Raw genomic sequence first — 22073 nt, forward strand, 5'->3', positions numbered from 1 at the left:
TCTCTCACACACTGTCTCTCACTCTCTCACACACTGTCTCTCTCTCACTCACTCTCTCTCTCACACACTGTCTCTCTCTCACTCACTCTCTCTCTCTCCCTCTCTGTCTCTCTCTCACACACTGTCTCTCACTCTCTCACACACTGTCTCTCTCTCACTCACTCTCTCTCTCACACACTGTCTCTCTCTCACTCACTCTCTCTCTCTCACACACGGTCTCTCACTCACTCTCTCTCTCACACACACTGTCTCTCACTCTCTCTGTCTCTCTCTCTGTCTGTCTCTCCCTCTCTGTCTCTCTCTCACTCTCTCTCTCTCACACACACTGTCTCTCTCACTCACTCTCTCTCTCACACACACTGTCTCTCACTCTCTCTGTCTCTCTCTCTGTCTGTCTCTCTCTCTGTCTCTCACTCACTCTCTCTCTCCCTCTTTCTCTCTGTCTCTTTCTCTCTCTCTCTCCCTCTCTGTCTCTCTGTCTCTCACTCACTCTCTCTCACACACACTGTCTCTCACTCTCTCTCACACACACTGTCTCTCACTCTCTCTCTCTCTCTGTCTGTCTCTCCCTCTCTGTCTCTCTCTCACTCACTCTCTCTCTCTCCCTCTTTCTCTCTGTCTCTTTCTCTCTCTCTCTCACTCACTCTCTCTCACACACACTGTCTCTCACTCTCTCTGTCTCTCTCTCTCTCTGTCTCTCTCTGTCTGTCTCTCCCTCTCTGTCTCTCTCTCTGTCTGTCTCTCCCTCTCTGTCTCTCTCTCACTCACTCTCTCTCACACACACTGTCTCTCCCTCTCTCTGTCTCTCTCTCTGTCTGTCTCTCCCTCTCTGTCTCTCTCTCACTCACTCTCTCTCTCACACACACTGTCTCTCACTCTCTCTGTCTCTCACTCTGTCTGTCTCTCCCTCTCTGTCTCTCTCTCACTCACTCTCTCTCACACACACTCTCTCTCACTCTCTCTCTCTCTCTCTGTCTCTCTCTCTGTCTGTCTCTCCCTCTCTGTCTCTCTCTCACTCACTCTCTCTCACACACACTGTCTCTCACTCTCTCTGTCTCTCTCTGTCTGTCTCTCCCTCTCTGTCTCTCTCTCACTCACTCTCTCTCTCACTCTCTCTCTCACTCTCTGTCTCTCGCCTGCTTTCTCTGTCTCTTTCTCTCTCTCTCTCACTCACTCTCTCTCTCTCTCTCACACTCTCCCTCACTCTCTCTGTCTCTCTCTCTGTCTGTCTCTCTCTCTCTGTCTCTCTCTCACTCACTCTCTCTCTCTCCCTCTTTCTCTCTGTCTCTTTCTCTCTCCCTCTGTCTCTATCTCTCTCTCACTCACTCTCTCTCTCTCCCTCTTTCTCTCTGTCTCTTTTTCTCTCTCTCTCTCCCTCTCTGTCTCTCTCTCACTCTCTCTCTCTCTCCCTCTTTCTCCCTGTCTCTTTCTCTCTCTCTCTCCCCTCTCTGTCTCTCTGTCTCTTTCTCTCTCTCTCCCTCTCTGTCTCTCTCTCTCTCTCACTCCACCCCATGGACTTTTGGGGCATGACCTTTCAGGCTATGATCTCTCTCTCTCTCTCTCTCTCTCCCTCTTGCTCTCTCTCTGTCTCTCTCTCTCCCTCTTGCTCTCTCTCTGTCTCTCTCTCTGTCTCTCTCTCTCACCCTCTTTCTCTCTCTCTGTCTCTCTCTCTCTCTGACCATGCTTAGAATAATGCCTTGTAATGGTTTGTTAATGCTTTGTAACTTGAATTTAGAAGTCCATTGTCAGGCATTTTTTTCACTACCTACTACTGTAACTCAAACACAGTCTCTAGCAGATTGCTATTTATCAGATAAATGTTTGGTTGTGTATGTGATGTGTATATATTGTCACACCCTGACCATAGTTTGCTTTGTATGTTTCTATGTTTTGTTTGGTCAGGGTGTGATCTGAATGGGCATTCTATGTTGTGTGTCTAGTTTGTCTGTTTCTGTGTTTGGCCTGATATGGTTCTCAATCAGAGGCAGGTGTTAGTCATTGTCTCTGATTGGGAACCATATTTAGGTAGCCTGTTTGGTGTTGGGGTTTGTGGGTGATTGTTCCTGTCTTTGTGTTTGTTACACCAGATAGGGCTGTTTTCGGGTTTTTTCAAGTTTACTTGTTTTTTTGTATATTGTTCTATTTTCATCTTTATTAAAGATGTATCACAATAACCACGCTGCGTTTTGGTCCGCCTCTCCTTCAACAGAAGAATCCCGTTACATATATAATATACTGAATATTCTATCAAATATTACTGCCCAGTACAATTTTGATTCAGTCATTTCAAATGAATACAAGTTTCTCAAAAACAAATGGTTTGTAACTAAAGTATACTTACCCTAACCACGACGAGGCTGTAATGACCATAGAAATAGAATCGATAGAATGGACCTCCCCATTCAAGTTAATGATGTCATAATGGGTGGACTGGCGACCGTTGTACTCATATAGTTTCCCAGTCAAATTGCCAGAGTTCGAGGTTCCAAGGCCTTTCTATAGACTCTGATTCCCGTGGTTCTGACTCTATATCTGTGAGAAGGATACTGCTCAGTCTTCTGCTGACTGTTAAGGTTCTCCATGTTGGACAATATCTTCTCCAGGCTGGTGACCCACTGCTTGGCCTCCTCCTCAGAGCTGGCCATCAGGTCCAGATTCTTTCTTCTGCCCTTAAAAATAATGGAGGGTTGTACAAATGCAACTGTGATGTAAATGTGATCGTGTTAATACAACACTGTACCTAATCTCAGAAACCCAGCACTACAATCTTGTGTAAATGTGTCAGATGATTCATTAGGTTTTGGGGTTTGCTCTTTGTAAAGATACTAATGCGACAAGAGAAGTCTCCAACCCCCCTAAACAGAAACTCTCAGACCAAAGCATGGCCAAAATATCCCCTCCCCTTCCAACAGTCGAAATATGCTAACACCTGCGAAATCAGGATTTGTCCAAATGATTAGTGCTGAAAAAATCTTGCACACCAGAACAAAGTTCCTCATTAGTCGCCGCATCCCACAGTCTGTTGACGGATGCTTCTATACCACCTTATGTTACGTGCGTCTGTCCACGAGAGATTATGCTGTACCTAATATCTGCCTGCTCTCCACACACTGTCATCTCTGCCTGACCTCCTCCCACTGTCATCTCTGCCTGACCTCCTCCCACTGTCATATCTGCCTGCTCTCCACCCACTGTCATCTCTGCCTGACCTCCTCCCACTGCCATCTCTGCCTGACCTCCTCCCACTGTCATATCTGCCTGACCTCCACCCACTGTCATATCTGCCTGACCTCCTCCCACTGTCATATCTGCCTGACCTCCACCCACTGATATCGCTGCCTGACCTCCTCCCACTGATATCGCTGCCTGACCTCATCCCACTGCCATCGCTGCCTGACCTCATCCCACAGTCTGTTGACGGATTGCTTCTATACCACCCTATGTTACGTGCGTCTGTCCACGAGAGATTATGCTGTACCTAATATCTGCCTGCTCTCTCCCACTGCCATCTCTGCCTGACCTCATCCCACTACATCGCTGCCTGACCTCATCCCACTACCATCGCTGCCTGACCTCCTCCCACTGATATCGCTGCCTGACCTCATCCCACTACCATCGCTGCCTGACCTCCTCCCACTACCATCTCTGCCTGACCTCCCCCACTGTCATCTCTGCCTGACCTCCTCCCACTGCCATCGCTGCCTGACCTCCTCCCACTACCATCTCTGCCTGACCTCCTCCCACTGATATCGCTGCCTGACCTCCCCCCACTGTCATCTCTGCCTGACCTCCTCCCACTGTCATCTCTGCCTGACCTCCTCCCACTGTCATCTCTGCCTGACCTCCTCCCACTGTCATCTCTGCCTGACCTCCTCCCACTGTCATATCTGCCTGCTCTCCACCCACTGTCATATCTGCCTGCTCTCCTCCCACTGTCATCTCTGCCTGACCTCCTCCCACTGTCATCTCTGCCTGACCTCCTCCCACTGTCATCTCTGCCTGCTCTCCACCCACTGTCATCTCTGCCTGACCTCCTCCCACTGTCATCTCTGCCTGGCCTCCTCCCACTGCCATCTCTGCCTGACCTCCTCCCACTGTCATCTCTGCCTGACCTCCTCCCACTGTCATCTCTGCCTGACCTCCTCCCACTGTCATCTCTGCCAGACCTCCTCCCACTGTCATCTCTGCCAGACCTCCTCCCACTGTCATCTCTGCCTGACCTCCTCCCACTGTCATCTCTGCCTGACCTCCTCCCACTGTCATCTCTGCCTGACCTCCTCCCACTGTCATCTCTGCCTGACCTCCTCCCACTGTCATCTCTGCCAGACCTCCTCCCACTGTCATCTCTGCCTGACCTCCTCCCACTGTCATCTCTGCCAGACCTCCTCCCACTGCCATCTCTGTAATACTGTAAAGCGAAATAAAGCCTGACTGAAATGACATTGAATACAGTGCAAATTGAGTTGTTTAAAAATATATAAAAGAACCTTGAAGATTATGGAGAAACATCTCCCCTCCACCGGCTCCTCCGTGTTCTTCCTCAGACCCTCCGATTGACGGCCAGCACGCACTGCCGAGATGTCCTTAATGGAGACTGTAGAGGAGAGGAGAGGAGACGAGAGGAGACGAGAGGGAGGGGGCGGGGTTATCGCTCAGACTATATTGTAAAGCAACTTTGAATACCAAAGAACCAGTGTTGAATACCAAAGAACCCGTGTTGAATACCAAAGAACCAGTGTTGACCAACCCAATCCAATCTTGACTACTGCAACTCACTACTCTCCGGCATCAACTCAAGCTCCCTCCATAAGCTGCCAATGGTTCAGAACTCTGCAGTCCGACTGCTCACACACATTAAGTCCTGGCAGCACATCACCCCTGTCAAATCAAATCAAATTGTATTTGTCACATGCGTCGAATACAACAGGTATAGACTTTACCGTGAAATTGCCCAGTCCTCCCCCAGCAGGGATTACAAGATCCTCTTTCTGATCTACAAAGCCCTTCACCACCTTGCCACCCCCCTCCCTACCTCTCTTCTCCACTACCAACTACACTCCATTCCACAACAGCAGGCCACCTTATCATCCTCAGGTTGAAGCTCCAGAGTTTCAGCGACAGGGTCTTCTCCATGGTTGATCCAGAGTTTCAGCGGCAAGGCCTACTCCAGGGTTTCTCCAGAGTTTCAGCGAACGGGTCTTCTCCAGGGTTGATCAAGAGTTTCAGCGACAAGGCCTACTCCAGGGTTGATCAAGAGTTTCAGCGACAAGGCCTACTCCATGGTTTCTCCAGAGTTTCAGCGAACGGGCCTTCTCCAGGGTTGATCCAGAGTTTCAGCGACAAGGCCTACTCCAGGGTTTCTCCAGAGTTTCAGCGAACGGGTCTTCTCCAGAGTTTCAGCGACAAGGCCTTCTCCATGGTTGATCCAGAGTTTCAGCGACAAGGCCTTCTCCAGGGTTGATCCAAAGTTTCAGCGACAAGGCCTATTCCAGGGTTTCTCCAGAGTTTCAGCGAACGGGTCTTCTCCAGAGTTTCAGCGACAAGGCCTTCTCCATGGTTGATCCAGTTTCAGCGACAAGGCCTTCTCCAGGGTTGATCCAGAGTTTCAGCAACAAGGCCTACTCCAGGGTTTCTCCAGAGTTTCAGCGAACAAGGTCTTCTCCAGATCAGTTTCAGCGACAAGGCCTTCTCCAGGGTTGATCAAGTTTCAGCGACAAGGCCTACTCAGGGTTTCTCCAGATTCTCCAGGGTTTCAAGAGTTAGCGACAAGGCCTTCTCCAGGGTTGATCCAGAGTTTCAGCGACAAGGCCTTCTCCAGGGTTTCTCCAGAGTTTCAGCGAACGGGTCTTCTCCAGGGTTGATCAAGAAGGCCTTCTCCATGGTTGATCCAGAGTTTCAGCGACAAGGCCTACTCCAGGGTTTCTCCAGAGTTTCAGCGACAAGGCCTTTCAAAATTTCAGCAACAGGGCCTTCTCCAGAGTTTCAGCGACAGGGCCTTCTCCAGGGTTGCTCCAGAGTTTCAGCGACAAGGCCTACTCCAGGGTTTCTCCAGAGTTTCAGCGAACGGGTCTTCTCCAGAGTTTCAGCGACAAGGCCTTCTCCATGGTTGATCCAGAGTTTCAGCAACAAGGCCTTCTCCAGGGTTGATCCAGAGTTTCAGCGACAAGGCCTACTCCAGGGTTTCTCCAGAGTTTCTGCCGAACGGGTCTTCTCCAGAGTTTCAGCGAACGGGTCTTCTCCAGGGTTGATCATGAGTTTCAGCGACAAGGCCTACTCCAGGGTTGATCAAGAGTTTCAGCGACAAGGCCTACTCCAGGGTTTCTCCAGAGTTTCAGCGAACGGGTCTTCTCCAGGGTTGATCATGAGTTTCAGCGACAAGGCCTACTCCAGGGTTGATCAAGAGTTTCAGCTACAAGGCCTACTCCAGGGTTGCTCCAGAGTTTCAGCGACAAGGCCTTCTCCATGGTTGATCCAGAGTTTCAGCGACAAGGCCTACTCCAGGGTTTCTCCAGAGTTTCAGCGACAAGGCCTACTCCAGGGTTTCTCCAGAATTTCAGCAACAGGGCCTTCTCCAGAGTTTCAGCGACAGGGCCTTCTCCAGGGTTGCTCCAGAGTTTCAGCGACAAGGCCTACTCCAGGGTTTCTCCAGAGTTTCAGCGACAAGGCCTACTCCAGGGTTTCTCCAGAATTTCAGCAACAGGGCCTTCTCCAGAGTTTCAGCAACAGGGCCTTCTCCAGAGTTGCTCCAGAGTTTCAGCGAACGGGTCTTCTCCAGGGTTGTTCAAGAGTTTCAGCGACAAGGCCTACTCCAGGGTTGATCAAGAGTTTCAGCGACAAGGCCTACTCCAGGGTTGATCAAGAGTTTCAGTGACAGGGCCTTCTCCAGTTTCAGATACAGGGCCTTCTCCAGAGTTTCAGCGACAGGGCCTTCTCCAGAGTTTCAGCGACAGGGCCTTCTCCAGGGTTGATCCTAGGCTCTAGAACTCCCTCCCTCATCTTTCTGTCCCCCCTAAAACCCTACCTCTTTGACACCCCCCCCCCCCACATGCAATGCAATACACTACAAAGACTCTCCTCTCTCCTCCATACTGAGCACCACCTAACACTAAACCCTTAACCTACCCCTTACCCAAAACAGGGTCTGTATTCTAACCCCAATCTCATCCCTTACCCTAAACCCGGGTCTGTATTCTAATCCCAATCCCATCCCTTACCCTAAACAGGGTCTGTATTCTAACCCCAATCCCGTCCCTTACCCTAAACAGGGTCTGTATTCTAATCCCAATTCCGTCCCTTACCCTAAACAGGGTCTGTATTCTAACCCCAATCCCGTCCCTTACCCTAAACAGGGTCTGTATTCTAACCCCAATCCCGTCCCTTACCCTAAACAGGGTCTGTATTCTAACCCCAATCCCGTCCCTTACCCTAAACAGGGTCTGTATTCTAACCCCAATCCCATCCCTTACCCTAAACCCGGGTTTGTATCTGTTGCAACTCTAGGGGCAGTATTTTCATTTTTGGATAAAAAACGTTCCCGTTTTAAACAAGATATTTTGTCATGAAAAGATGCTCGACTATGCATATAATTGACAGCTTTGGATAGAAAACACTCTGACGTTTCTAAAACTGCAAGGATATTGTCTGTGAGTGCAACAGAACTGATGTTACAGGCAAAACCCAGATAAAAATCCAATCAGGAAGTGCTGCATTTTTTATTATCATATTATCGAATAGATATGTGAAAAACACCTTGAGGATTGATTCTAAACAATGTTTGCCATGTTTCTGTTGATATTATGGAGCTAATTTGGAAAAAAGTTTGGCGTTGTAGTGACTGCATTTTCCGGTCGATTTCTCAGCCAAACGTGAAGACGAACAAACAAGCTATTTCGCCTACAAAAATAATATTTTTGGAAAAAAGGAACATTTGTTATCTAACTGGGAGTCTCCTGAGTGAAAACATCCAAAGTTCTTCAAATGGATATGATTTAATTTGATTGCTTTTCTTATTTTCATGAAAATGTTGCCTGCTGGTAGCAGAGCCTAGCCATAGCATTATGCCATGATAAACTTACACAATTGCTTGTCTTAGCGTTGGCTGTAAAGCATATTTTGAAAATCTGAGATGACAGTGTGATTAACAAATGGCTAAGCTGTGTCTCAATATATTTAATTTGTGATTTTCATGAATAGGAAGATTTTCTAGGAAGATTTATGTCCTCTGCGTTATGCTAATTAGTTTGAGGCTATGGGTACGCTCCCGCATGCGGGTTTGAGAGTCATGAGAAGTTAATCCCAACCCTCTCCTCTCCATATACTGATACATCACACTCTGTCCCTTCCTTGACCCACCCCTCTCTTTTTTCATGTTTTGTCGTCTGATTTGGTTTTGACTACTGTTTATATATTATTCATAGTTTTTTTTTAAACTTTGGGTCCATTAAAAAGCACTCCATAAATCCCATGTATTATTATTATTATTAAAGCACTCACATAGAAAAAGAGCAATGAAAGATAATTTGAATGAACAGGAAGTCACATAGGAAACGTGCAAAATACAGTTAAGGTCTGGCGTTCCCTGGAACCAGGAATGACTTTATACTAGTTCTGCGTTGATTGACTACCACGATGGGAAGTTTTTTTCTGTGTACTTTGGATACTAAATTGTCTGAGGCTTTTGTTTCCGTAGTCTTCTGTGTATGTTCTGCATTCAAGTGAACTTTGCTTTGTGTCATAAAATATAATAGACTATAAAAAAAATACTCATAAACCAGCTCTGGAAATTTCCACTCAAGATTACAGAATTGACAAAAAAAAAAAAAAAACCCACACAATTTCAAAAGTATATAAAAGATAAAATACCAAAACAAAGATTTAGACCCTTGAAACACCTTATTAAAAACGACAAACAAAATGCCTTCAAATTCTTTCTTTATCTCCTTTTTTGTAAAAAAAAACAAAAAACAAACAGCTTATCCAATGAAAACACTAATTTCCCTCTGACTTGGAGACCTGTCTGTGCTAAGAGTGACTAAGAAAGCCATAAACTCCTGTCACCATAGTTATTATCAAACTCTCTATGGTGACAGACTTTTATGGTCTGTGAACCTAAAGATTTAACCCATAAAAAGGTGACATCATGAAGCTGAATAAAATATCAAATCATGTCAAGTATATATAGTATATGTATTTAATTCTAACGGCCTAAATCAAATAAATAAAAAACTATCCACATTTTTCATTTATCTAAATTAATGCCAGATTAGATACCTGTACATATTTCTACCATAACAGAAAAATGAAATTGTTTTTTAAAGATGTTTTATCTGAGAGACCTACTGAGTGTAAAGATAGAGGATACTGGATTCTAAAAAATTCCCTACCCTAACCACTCCTGTCGATCTGAGAGGACTAGATTTGAGTTTACCTATATTTAACTAGGCAAATCAGGTAAGGACAAATTCTTATTTACAATGACGGCCTACCCCGACACTGGGCGCCGCCCTATGGGACTCCCAATCACGGCCAGTTGTGGTACAGCCTGGAATTGAACCAGGGTCTGTAGTGACACCTCTAGCACTGAGATGCAGTGCCTTAGACCGCTGCGCCACTCGGGAGAAAGGCTTCACCTTAAGGTAATTGCAGGGACTGTGTGTGGAATGGGCTTGGTCAATCCCTCAGCTCTTCTGATAGAGTAACTCAGTCGTAGATGTGGCCATTTACAGATAGTTAGCCTTCCTGAGAACTAACTGAGAACTACCTCAGCCTCAGGGCTCAGGGCTCCGGGAGATAAGGACCTACCTGGCTGCCACAGGTGTGGCTGTGAGACAGACAATGACAAGGCCATGCACTGCATCACTGGTGCACTGACTAATTGACCATCTCTGACTCTAGCCGTAGTAGGACTCCCATGTTCACAAACAGGGGTTAAATAGGGGAGGGGTTGTAGGGTTAGAAAGTAATAAAGGAAAATATATATTTTTTAAATGTATGTATGTGTGTGTGTGTGTGTGTGTGCGTGCGTGCGTGCGTGCGTGCGTGCGTGTATGTATGTATGTATGTATGTATGTATGTATGTATGTACCAGTCTAAAGTTTGGACACAACTACTCATTCCAGTGTTTATCTTTATTTGTACTATTTTCTACCTTGTAGAATAATAGTAAAGACATTTTAACTATGAAATAACACATATGGAATCATGTAGTAACTAACCAAAAAGGTGCATATTTTATATTTGAGATTCTTCAAGGTAGTCACCCTTTGCCTTGATGACAGCTTTGCACACTCTTGGCATTCTCACAACCAGCTTCATGAGGTAGTCACCTGGAATGCATTTCAATTAACAGGTGTGCCTTGATAAAAGTTCATTTGTGGAATTTATTTTGTTCGTAATGTAATGCGTTTGAGCCAATCAGTTGTGTTGTGACAAGGTAGGGGTGGTATACAGAAGATAGTCCTATTTAGTAAAAGATCAAGTCCATGTTATGGCATGAACAGCTCAATTAAGCAAAGAGAAATGACAGTCCATCATTACTTTAAGACATGAAGGTCAGTCAATACGGAACATTTCAAGAACTTTGAAAGTTTCTTCAAGTCCAGTCGCAAAAACCATCAAGCGCTATTTTGAAATAGCTTTGGGGGATGCTTTGCTGGTGACACTGTCAGTGAAATATTTAGAATTCAAGGCACACTTAACCAGCATGGCAACCACAGCATTCTGCAGCAATACGCCATCCCATCTGGTAGGCACTTAGTGGGACTATCATTTGTTTTTCAACAGGACAATGACCCAACACACCTCCAGGCTGATGTCTTCACTTGTAGATATAGTAAAAAAACACCTTGAATGAGTAGGTGTGTCCAAACTTTTGACTGGTACTGTATATGTGTGTAGGGAAATTGGTTTTTAAAGATGTTTTATCTGAGAGACCTACTGAGTGTAAAGATAGAGGATACTGGATTCTAAAACATTCCCTACCCTAACCACTCCTGTCGATCTGAGAGGACTAGATTTGAGTTTACATATATATATATATATATATATATATATATATATATTTATATATATATTTATATATTTATATATATATATTTGCAAAACATATATATGGGGGATTGGAAGTGATGCAGACAATTTCATTGATGGAAGCTACAATCTATCTGCAATATTAAAGCTGATCTACCCCCCCACCCCCCCAAAAAATGTTTTCTTTAAATCAACTCTAAGTTTTCCCCCTGAGATGAAACCCCCGTTTTTAATGTCCTAAATCCATCCTTATCTCCCAACGGACATCATAGAAGAACATTGAAAACAGAACAAAGAGCCAACAAACTCCTATCCACCACACCCCAACACTAAAGACAGACGGTCGGGGAGATGGACAGTCATACACACATGTGGATGGATTGCACCATGGTGGTTTTCACGGAGAGCACTCACAGGTCTGGTTGAACTTGAAGGTCTTCTTGGACTCGTGCCACATGGTCTGGCAGTCCTCCTGTAGCTTTGTAGAAGCGGGTCTTCTTCCAGGAGGAAGATCTCACCTTCAGAAGGTCTCCACCCACCAGCAGGAACTGGAGGTCTGTGTCCCCCTCCATACCTGAGGACGGGAGAGACAGAGTGTCAGGAGGATAGTAGCTACTGTATAGGCAATGAAGGCAGGTTATTATTGGAGGTTCACGTATCCCTCAGGAGTGAAAGATATCAAATACAGACTATCAAGACAATAAAGTGATGCTATAAGAAGAAGACTTCGCTGGATCAATAAAAAAACATATAAAGAAATAATGGAGCCTATAAGGGACAGATCGAAATGAACTGGGTGAGAGGGGTGGTCCAAAATAAGGGAAGGTTGACCACAGGGGAGAGTAGGGTGGTTTTATTGGCCAGAAGGAAGAGTAGGGTGGTTTTTATTGGCCACAGGGGAGGGAGGGTGGTTTTTATTTTACTGGCCATAGGGGAGGGAGGGTGGTTTTTATTTTACTGGCCATAGGGGAGGGAGGGTGGTTTTTATTGGCCATAGGGGAGGGAGGGTGGTTTTTATTGGCCATAGGAGAGGGGAGGGTGGTTTTTATTGGCCATAGGGGAGGGGAGGGTGGTTTTTATTGGCCATAGGGGAGGGAGGGTGGTTTTTATTGGCCATAGGGGAGGGGAGGGTGGTTTTTATTTTACTGGCCATAGGGGAGGGAGGGTGGTTTTTATTTTACTGGCCATAGGGGAGGGAGGGTGGTTTTTATTGGCCATAGGGGAGGGAGGGTGGTTTTTATTGGCCATAGGGGAGGGGAGGGTGGTTTTTATTGGCCATAGGGGAGGGGAAGGTGGTTTTTATTGGCCATAGGGGAGGGAGGGTTGTTTTTATTGGCCATAGGGGAGGGAGGGTTGTTTTTTATTGGCCATAGGGGAGGGGAGGGTGGTTTTTATTGGCCATAGGGGAGGGGAGGGTGGTTTTTATTGGCCATAGGGGAGGGAGGGTGGTTTTTATTGGCCATAGGGGAGGGGGGTGGTTTTTACTGGCCACAGGGGAGGGGGGGGTTTTTTATTGGCCACAGGGGAGGGGGGGTGGTTTTATTTTATTGGCCACAGGGGAGGGAGGGTGGTTTTTATTTTATTGGCCACAGGGGAGGGGGGTGGTTTTTATTGGCCACAGGGGAGGGGGTGGTTTTATTGGCCACAGGGGAGGGGGTGGTTTTTATTGGCCACAGGGGAGGGGGGGGTGGTTTTTATTGGCCACAGGGGAGGGGGTGGTTTTATTTTATTGGCCACAGGGGAGGGAGGGTGGTTTTTATTTTATTGGCCACAGGGGAGGGGAGGGTGGTTTTTATTTTATTGGCCACAGGGGAGGGAGGGTGGTTTTTATTTTATTGGCCACAGGGGAGGGGGGGTGGTTTTATTTTATTGGCCACAGGGGAGGGAGGGTGGTTTTTATTGGCCATAGGGGAGGGAGGGTGGTTTTATTGGCCATAGGGGGAGGGGGGGGTGGTTTTTATTTTATTGGCCACAGGGGAGGGGGGGTGGTTTTTATTGGCCACAGGGGAGGGAGGGTGGTTTTTATTGGCCATAGGGGAGGGGGTGGTTTTATTTTATTGGCCACAGGGGAGGGGGGTGGTTTTTATTTTATTGGCCACAGGGGAGGGAGGGTGGTTTTTATTGGCCACAGGGGAGGGAGAGTGGTTTTTATTGGCCACAGGGGAGGGGAGGGTGGTTTTTATTGGCCACAGGGGAGGGAGGGTGGTTTTTATTGGCCACAGGGGAGGGAGGGTGGTTTTTATTGGCCACAGGGGAGGGGGGGGGGGTGGTTTTTATTGGCCATAGGGGAGGGTGGTTTTTATTGGCCACAGGGGAGGGAGGGTGGTTTTTATTGGCCACAGGGGAGGGGGGGTGGTTTTTATTGGCCATAGGGGAGGGGGGGTGGTTTTTATTGGCCACAGGGGAGGGAGGGTGGTTTTTATTGGCCACAGGGGAGGGAGGGTGGTTTTTATTGGCCACAGGGGAGGGAGGGTGGTTTTTATTGGCCACATAGGGGAGGGAGGGTGGTTTTTATTGGCCACAGGGAGGGGGGTGGTTTTTTTTATTGGCCACAGGGGAGGGAGGGTGGTTTTTATTTTATTGGCCACAGGGGAGGGAGGGTGGTTTTTATTGGCCACAGGGGAGGGGAGGGTGATTTTTATTTTATTGGCCACAGGGGAGGGAGGGTGGTTTTTATTGGCCACAGGGGAGGGAGGGTGGTTTTTATTGGCCACAGGGGAGGGGAGGGTGATTTTTATTTTATTGGCCACAGGTGAGGGAGGGTGGTTTTTATTGGCCACATGTGACGGAGGGTGGTTTTTATTGGCCACAGGGGAGGGAGGGTGGTTTTTATTTTATTGGCCATGGGGGAGGGAGGGTGGTTTTTATTGGCCACAGGGGACGGAGGGTGGTTTTTATTGGCCACAGGGGAGGGAGGGTTTTTATTGGCCATGGGGGAGGGAGGGTGGTTTTTATTGGCCATGGGGGAGGGAGGGTGGTTTTTATTGGCCACGGGGGAGGGAGGGTGGTTTTTATTGGCCACAGGGGAGGGGGGGTGGTTTTTATTGGCCACAGGGGAGGGAGGGTGGTTTTTATTGGCCACGGGGGAGGGAGGGTGGTTTTTATTGGCCACAGGGGAGGGGGGGTGGTTTTTATTTTATTGGCCACAGGGGAGGGAGGGTGGTTTTTATTTTATTGGCCACAGGGGAGGGAGGGTGGTTTTTATTGGCCACAGGGGAGGGAGGGTGGTTTTTATTGGCCACAGGGGAGGGGGGGTGGTTTTTATTGGCCACAGGGGAGGGGAGGGTGATTTTTATTTTATTGGCCACAGGGGAGGGAGGGTGGTTTTTATTGGCCACAGGGGAGGGAGGGTGGTTTTTATTGGCCACAGGGGAGGGGAGGGTGATTTTTATTTTATTGGCCACAGGTGAGGGAGGGTGGTTTTTATTGGCCACATGTGACGGAGGGTGGTTTTTATTGGCCACAGGGGAGGGAGGGTGGTTTTTATTGGCCATGGGGGAGGGAGGGTGGTTTTTATTGGCCACAGGGGAGGGAGGGTGCTTTTATTGGCCACAGGGGAGGGGGTGGTTTTTATTGGCCACAGGGGAGGGGGTGGTTTTTATTGGCCACAGGGGAGGGGGTGGTTTTTATTGGCCACAGGGGAGGGAGGGTGGTTTTTATTGGCCACAGGGGAGGGGGTGGTTTTTATTGGCCACAGGGGAGGGGGGTGGTTTTTATTGGCCACAGGGGAGGGGGGTGGTTTTTATTGGCCACAGGGGAGGGGGGGTGGTTTTTATTGGCCACAGGGGAGGGGGGTGGTTTTTTGGCCACAGGGGAGGGAGGGTGGTTTTTATTGGCCACAGGGGAGGGGGGGTGGTTTTTATTGTTTACGTTCAAATGCCTCCCCTGTGAAGTCGTTACGTGCGAGATAAACTTAGTTTCCTGAAACAAGTCACATATGGGGGGGGGGCTTGCCTGTTTTGCATGTTATTTTGCCATTACTATGTGTCACATATCAGTTTTCAAACTGTGTAAAGAAATATCCACTACCGTTCAAAAGTTTGGGGTCACTTAGAAAGTTCTTTGTTTTTGAAAGAAAAGCTGATTTTTTGTCCATTAAAATAACATCAAATTGATCAGAAATACAGTGTAGACATGTAGACAGTGTTAATGCTGTAATGGCCTGTAACGATCGTCTGTGGTGGAAGAAGGTGAGGACTAAAGCGCTGCGTGGTGAGTGTTCATGTTTTTAATAAAATAACTGAACACTGAACAAAACAACAAACGACAAACGAACAGTCCCATAAGGTGAATGAAAAAAAACACTAAACAGGAAATAAACACCCACAACTCAAAAGTGAAACCAGGCTACCTAAGTATGATTCTCAATCAGAGACAACGATTGACAGCTGCCTCTGATTGAGAACCATACCAGGCCGAATTACAGAAAATCCCAAATTATAGAAAAAAGAACATAGACAACCCACCCAACTCACGCCCTGACCATACTGAAACAAAGACATAATAAAAGAACTAAGGTCAGAACGTGACATGGCCATTTTATCTGGAAACTGCAGATTTTTTTATTCATGCAATATCTACATAGGCGTACAGCGGTCCATTATCAGCAACCATCACTCCTGTGTTCCAATGTTGTAAAGCACCATAAATCCAGAGAAAGCCAGACTTTGATGACAAAATTTACCCACGAGGGACCGCCGCCCCACCTTCCTGTTCAAGTGAGCACAGCACAACAAGGTGAGTCCAAAAATGTCTTGTTTGCTGCTGCATAAATTATGTAATATGCCAGGGAGATATGTATACTGTGGTTAAGAAATTAATACTAAGTGTATGTTGCGTAATAAGATGTTAGTAGCCCATGTGCCTCACCGTAATAATTTGGTCTATTTACCCCTCTTAATTTCGCACATGTATCCTATAATCTGTTTTAGAGAAATGCAATCATTGAATATTGTAAGAGCTTTCATTGTATGCTTATATTCCCCCTTTATTTATCCTACGGTTCTGACTTGGTGTACAGGGAGAATACTGTAAGAACGGCCCATGTTCTAAATTCTGTCGCTGTACATTTCAAAAGTGCTAAACAAATAGTTATATTGACTACGTCCGTCCTAGCTCGCTCATTAATGTCTTCGAAATTGCGGATGGCCTCTTATCCACTTATCATCCCCTTATTCCATAGTTTGTACATCTCAACTGTCATTAGAAACCACATTTGTTTAAGCAAGTCAGCCATATCAAATATGTTTTTTAAAAGGCAGTAAATGAGGCTGAATGAACTGTTTCGCTGACAGAAAAGCCTCCGCTGATAGCCAGGTGTAGCAGTGGTAAGATGTTGAGACTGTTGTTGGGACTCTGCTGTTGGGACAGCTTTATGTAGGCCCTAACAGTTTGTGGTCTCCGTTATAGTGCAATTAATGCATTGTCTAGTGATGTGTAGAGGATTTGCTGGCATGCATCACACTTTTTTTTTTTGCCCCACCGAGATGTACATGCTATAATCGCCACTGCACATTTCTAATTTTGACATTTCAAGTTAAAGTGTACTGTTAACTAGCTAGCTAACGTTAGCTAGCTGGCTGGCTCGCTAGCTAATGTTATGTTTATGATCTTATTATTCGTATCTCAGACCCATTTTCCAGTGGTGTAAAGCACATTTGTAAAAATACTTTTAATTACTACTTAAGTAGTTTTTTGGTGTATCTGTACTCTACTTTACTATTTATATTTTTGACTACTTTTACTTTTACTTCACTACATCCCTAAAGAAAATAATGTACTTTTTACTCCATACATTTTCCCTGAAACCCAAAAGTACTCGTTATATTTTGAATGCTTAGCAGGACAGGAAAATGGTCTAATTCACACACTTATCAAGAGAACATCTCTGGTCATCCCTACTGCATCTGATCTGGCAGTAAACACAAATGCTTCGTGAGTGGTGAACTGCGCCCATGGCTATCCGTAAATTTAAAAAAGAAAGAAAATTGTGTCATCTGATTTGCTTAATATACGACATTGTGAGGACCGACGCTGGGAGACGAGAAACAAGTACAGAGAGTGATCATTTAATGGACAAGAAACAAACAAGGACAGTGTCTGGACAGGCGAAAACATAACGACATCAATGCTGACACGGGGAACAAACTGAGGAACAGACAGATATTGAAGGGGAAATCAACGAAGTGAAGGGGTCCAACTGAGTCTAATATTGCGCTGATCCGCGTAATGATGGTGTAACGTCTCCTTCCATCTCACACTCTCAAACACATAGATCCCCTGAACGCAGCTCACTCTCCAGATCCCAATCACCTGAATTCTGATCACCTGTTCACACACCTGTATGTCATTATCACACACTATTTAGTTCAGTTCTTTGCACCCTATCATTGTGAGGTATTGTTTGTTTTGTGACACTTCTATTTGGAGCTCTGTTTTTCCCGTAATTTAATCTTCCCGTGTATGATAGTTTTTGCCTGCCTCACTAACGATGCCTTTGGCCTATCAGATTTCCTGTTATCAACCTATTGCCTGATCTCCCAGACTACATTACAGCCTATTCCCTGCCTGTACTATTGCCTTTTTGTACCCCCTGTGTATGACCTTCTGCCTGGCTTCTCCTGTGGTCCTTTACAAATAAACACCTGCTGCGCCCTACGCTTGAAACCAGCTCTCTGTCTCCCATTGTGTTCATTACAGATGGTGACAGGTGTGCATAATGATGGGCAGCCTGGTGGGGAGCGGAAGCAGGCGTGACAGAAATGTTAAATGATTTATAGTTCTATTTTTTGATACATTTAAAACCAAATACTTTTATTAAAGTAGTATTTACTGGATGACTTTCCCTTCTACTTGAGTCCATTTCTTTTAAGGTATCTTTAACTTTTACTCAAGTATGATAATTGGGTACTTTTTCCACCACTGCTATTTGCTTGGCTAGTTATAGCCTAATGTTAGCTAGCTAACATTGAAACTGTTTGGTTAGCTACCTGCAGATTCATGCAGGGTAGTATTGTCGTGAGTTGGGATTATGGTTCATTGTTTAACTAGCTAGCTAGCTACATATCTACAGGACATGTGGAGATATCCATTTCAATAGAATGTCACTGCAACAACTGTTGATAGACAGAGCTGGTAAATTCACTTTGGCTTTCTACTCCGATTTCAGACCACGGGTAAGATAGTTGAGCTAGCTTCATTTTCAGATATGACATGTTTCTAATTTTGACATAAAGACTTTTCATTTCAAGTGAGTGTGTACTGTTAGCTAGCTAGCTGAATGGGTGTAGACAAAGAAGAGATCTCCAGTAGATGTCAAAACCAAAAGGCCATTTTCTCAAAAGTGAGGTTACAAGTTTATCAACTTTCAAAGCAGAATTATTTCCCCATTGTTGCTCAAATGCAGTGTGTGATGTACCATTTTGTAGCTCTGTGTCTCTGCTTTTATTCAACGTAAAAAAAAAAACACAATTTCAAATTTTGCTACATAAGACTGAATCAAGGTGGTCGGTCACACATGTATTTTTTTCTACTGACAAATCAAATCCATCAATCAATCCAAACTGTGCAGCAACCAATTGATGTATGGAAAGAGGCAACTGTTACAAAACACCAACATGTTTAATGAACTTCTGAGATTGTCAAAACAAGCCTTTGATATTGGTAGGGAGGGATGTATTTTCTGTTTGCCAACATTGACATAGTCTGTTTACGTGTGTTTATTGTCGCTATGCGTTGTTTATTGGTTGTGTGGTGCATTGGAATAGTAACCTGTCGATGGAGAATTCGTTGCATATATTTTATATAATTATAAATATGGCATCAAAATGTAGAAAATCTGATTTCCCCCTCGCTGATTGTTGTCTGCAGGCGGCTCTGATTGTAGAGTAATGAAACAGGCAGGGAGAGTGAGCTCGTCTGTGGTGGTCTGTGAACCCTTAACCTTCTGGCCCTTAGCCCTGTGTGGCATCAACTGTGCCACAAAAGCATGCTGAAGTGCCAAAGATGTTATATAAACATTTATAAACATTGCTGGGGCAGCAGGTAGTCTAGTGGTTAGAGTGTTGGGCCAGTAACCTGAAAGGTTGCTAAGATCAAATCCCCAAGCTGACAAGGTAAAAATCAGTCGTTCTGTCCCTGAACAAGGACATTAACCCACTGTTCCTTGGTCATCATTGTAAAAAATAATTTGTTCTAAACTGAATTGCCTAGTTAAATAAACACAAGGTTGCTAGTTATAGTTATTTTTGGTATTTGGTATTTTTGTTTAATTCTATACAGTACAAGGGGAGGGTCATGTGATAATATTTAATGTTGGGGGGGGGGGGGGGGGGTCTATTCATGACACCTTGAGTTGGACCAGTCTGTCCCCTAACCTCATTCAAAATGGTTATAGTGAGCTTCCAGTGATCAGATCTTCACGTTTTTAGTTGCTTTAGGTTTGTTTAGGTTACTCCACATCATGGACCCAGACACACCAGGTTTAACTAAATAGATATAATTGTCACTGATGTTGACCGTTTGTATATTCTGGGGCACTTTATAATAACGCCACGAAATAAAGCATTTGTCATTTATTAATAATGTACTCCGACCATAATATGTGTAATATAGGTCCTTATAAACCATTTACTAATCACGAGTTATTACGCATGTTTGTGTGGCCTCATCAAAAGCGTGAGCTATATAATCTTTATAAATACTGTAGCGACCCTGGTGTATAATCGCGGGTATCGACTTCCGCCACTTGAGCTTGTTTTTTAATGTATTATTAAACAGTAACATGCAAAACATAAACATAACAGCTTTGACGAATCCATAAAAAAATATGAGAAAAACAAAAAAAACACAAATCTTGCTTCAGTGTAATGAAACAGGCAAGGAGTGCGGCCCGAGCCCTCAACCATCTGGCCCATAGCCACGCGAAAATCGACTGTTTCACAAAACCATGCTTCAGTGGCAGAGTCGATATCCGCACATATACACCAGGGTCGCTACAATGCTATATACCTGTAGGGAGTATGGAAAGAGTGCTATTGAAGTTAGATAGTGAATGTTAGATACTCTGAGCCTTTTTACGTTTGTGGCAAATGATAGAAAGACTTGAAAAGGTGTCAATAGTGAAAAGTCGTGCCAGCTGATCCCAGGTACTACTGCCTCCATACAGGCATTGGAAGTGCTATGCCTATTAGGTGATCTAGTGATCATGTGTCACAGTATATGTTGGCTACAGTCGCAGGTAGAAACAGCTGTCAAATGGTTGACACAACATCTTACAATATCACAGGTGTTCCCGTGGGTTAGATAAGTAAACTTACCCAACAGTTTCACATTTAAACGCGTAACCTTCTTGCTTTTTTCATTATGAAGTAATTCCTCGGATCTGGTGCGTTTGGGCTGCCTTTGTATGCATTGCATTGTGACTTCAATTCCTTACAAATAGTATCCGTTGTTACAAATAGTATCCGTTGTTACAAAACAAAAGTGTCTTGTCGGCGAGAATACTATTCGTGCTTGGCGTTTTGAAAGGATCTTTCTTAAAGGGCGTGTACTACTCAAGGGTAAAAGTTCACTAATCATTTTACAGTCAACTCCACTCCTCGGTAAAGCGATAGGCAAATGCTGGTTACGGTAAGGAGAAAGCATCTGTTACGTGTTTGCGCGGTTTCACTGCGTGTACAGTACACTATCATTAAAAAAAACACAATTAAAAAATGCCACTGTGTTACTGTCCTGATACTGGCTGCACATGATATTAGATGGTTATGCTCGGTTTAAATCAGCATAATTTTAACCAAAGTGTCTAGTATACTAAGTAGCCCTATGCCATCATTCATAAGGACAGTGGCTATTGGACATATGTTTATGATCAATATCATGAATGATGGCGTACTATTTATAGGAGTCACTATAAGAGATGGCATCTGCCAAATGTGATTATTTTCATTATGGATAGCCTGCCTTACCTTACCTTACTTTGCCTGAGACAGCTGTACTTAGATTATATTGATAATAAGATTAGGTTGCCCTCTTGCGGTGAGATTCTCGAAGACATTGTGTGCAGGGCCGGTTCCAGGCATAAACGGACTCAGTTGGGTCTCAATTTACCAGTTAGATTTGCAGCAGTAAAATATTTTGCCGCGAGGTGGGGGGCCTCCCAACCAAATTTCACGTTGGACCCCCAAAAGGCTAGATTGTATGAAAATGATATAACCGCCATCATTGCAGGGTATTTTGTCATCTCCTTACAATTATGAAATGTCTTATTGTTTTGTTGTGCAAAATGAAGTTATAACCCTGCCAGCAGCTACTGTAAACATCATACCATTGAATGGGGAGTATGGGGAGTATCATATGGAAACCAGAAAGTGAGCCACATAATGATTCAGACTGAGACAAACAAGATTTAGGCTAGGTATTTAGCGAGAAGAGGATTGGTTCGCTTCACTCTCAACTGCCTGCCATTTCCTAGCTCAGCTGAATTCAAAATGGACCACTATCCACTATCCCATAGCCACTATCCTCTACTAGGGATGTGTCAAACGGACCATTTTTTTAACGTTTAAAATGCCATTTTTTCTCTCGGTTTTCCGCTAAAACGATAAGAACAATTCATAAAATGTCACGTTAATTTACAATGAAGAACATATTACGTATGTTTGACCGCAGGAGCCGGGAAATTAAGTTATCTAACGTTACTTCCACTCCGTACTGACATAGAACGCAGCTACAGTAACATGTCTATAGCGACAATTGATAACCTTTTTTTTTATTGTATGGTAGCTAGATGTGTTTTATTTATACTAAATGTCTTGGTAAATCACGGTATTTGACAAACATTAAAGTGCTGTTTTTAGGAGAGTGGTCTGCGCGCAGCAGTTTCAGATTATATGATTGACAGTTCTGGTGAGTGATGGATTTTAGTCCCGCTTTACAGACAATTTATTAAATGTCCGTTCATATCGCCAGACAAGGTTTTTGAAAAACCGTAGTGTAGCCTACACTCACAGACAAACAAAGATGCCGTAGCCGAGGCGCTTTCAAGG

At 44.9% G+C, this 22073-nt stretch overlaps 1 pseudogene; it reads right to left on the bottom strand.

Annotated features, from left to right (window-relative positions):
• LOC135509135 (1-phosphatidylinositol 4,5-bisphosphate phosphodiesterase delta-1-like) overlaps nt 1-20596 on the bottom strand; it is a 43461-nt pseudogene extending 22865 nt beyond the window's left edge.
• Nucleotides 20597-22073: the final 1477 nt, after the last annotated feature.

This window comes from Oncorhynchus masou, chromosome 3 (genome assembly GCF_036934945.1).
Source record: "Oncorhynchus masou masou isolate Uvic2021 chromosome 3, UVic_Omas_1.1, whole genome shotgun sequence".
NCBI classification, from domain to species: Eukaryota; Metazoa; Chordata; class Actinopteri; order Salmoniformes; family Salmonidae; genus Oncorhynchus; species Oncorhynchus masou.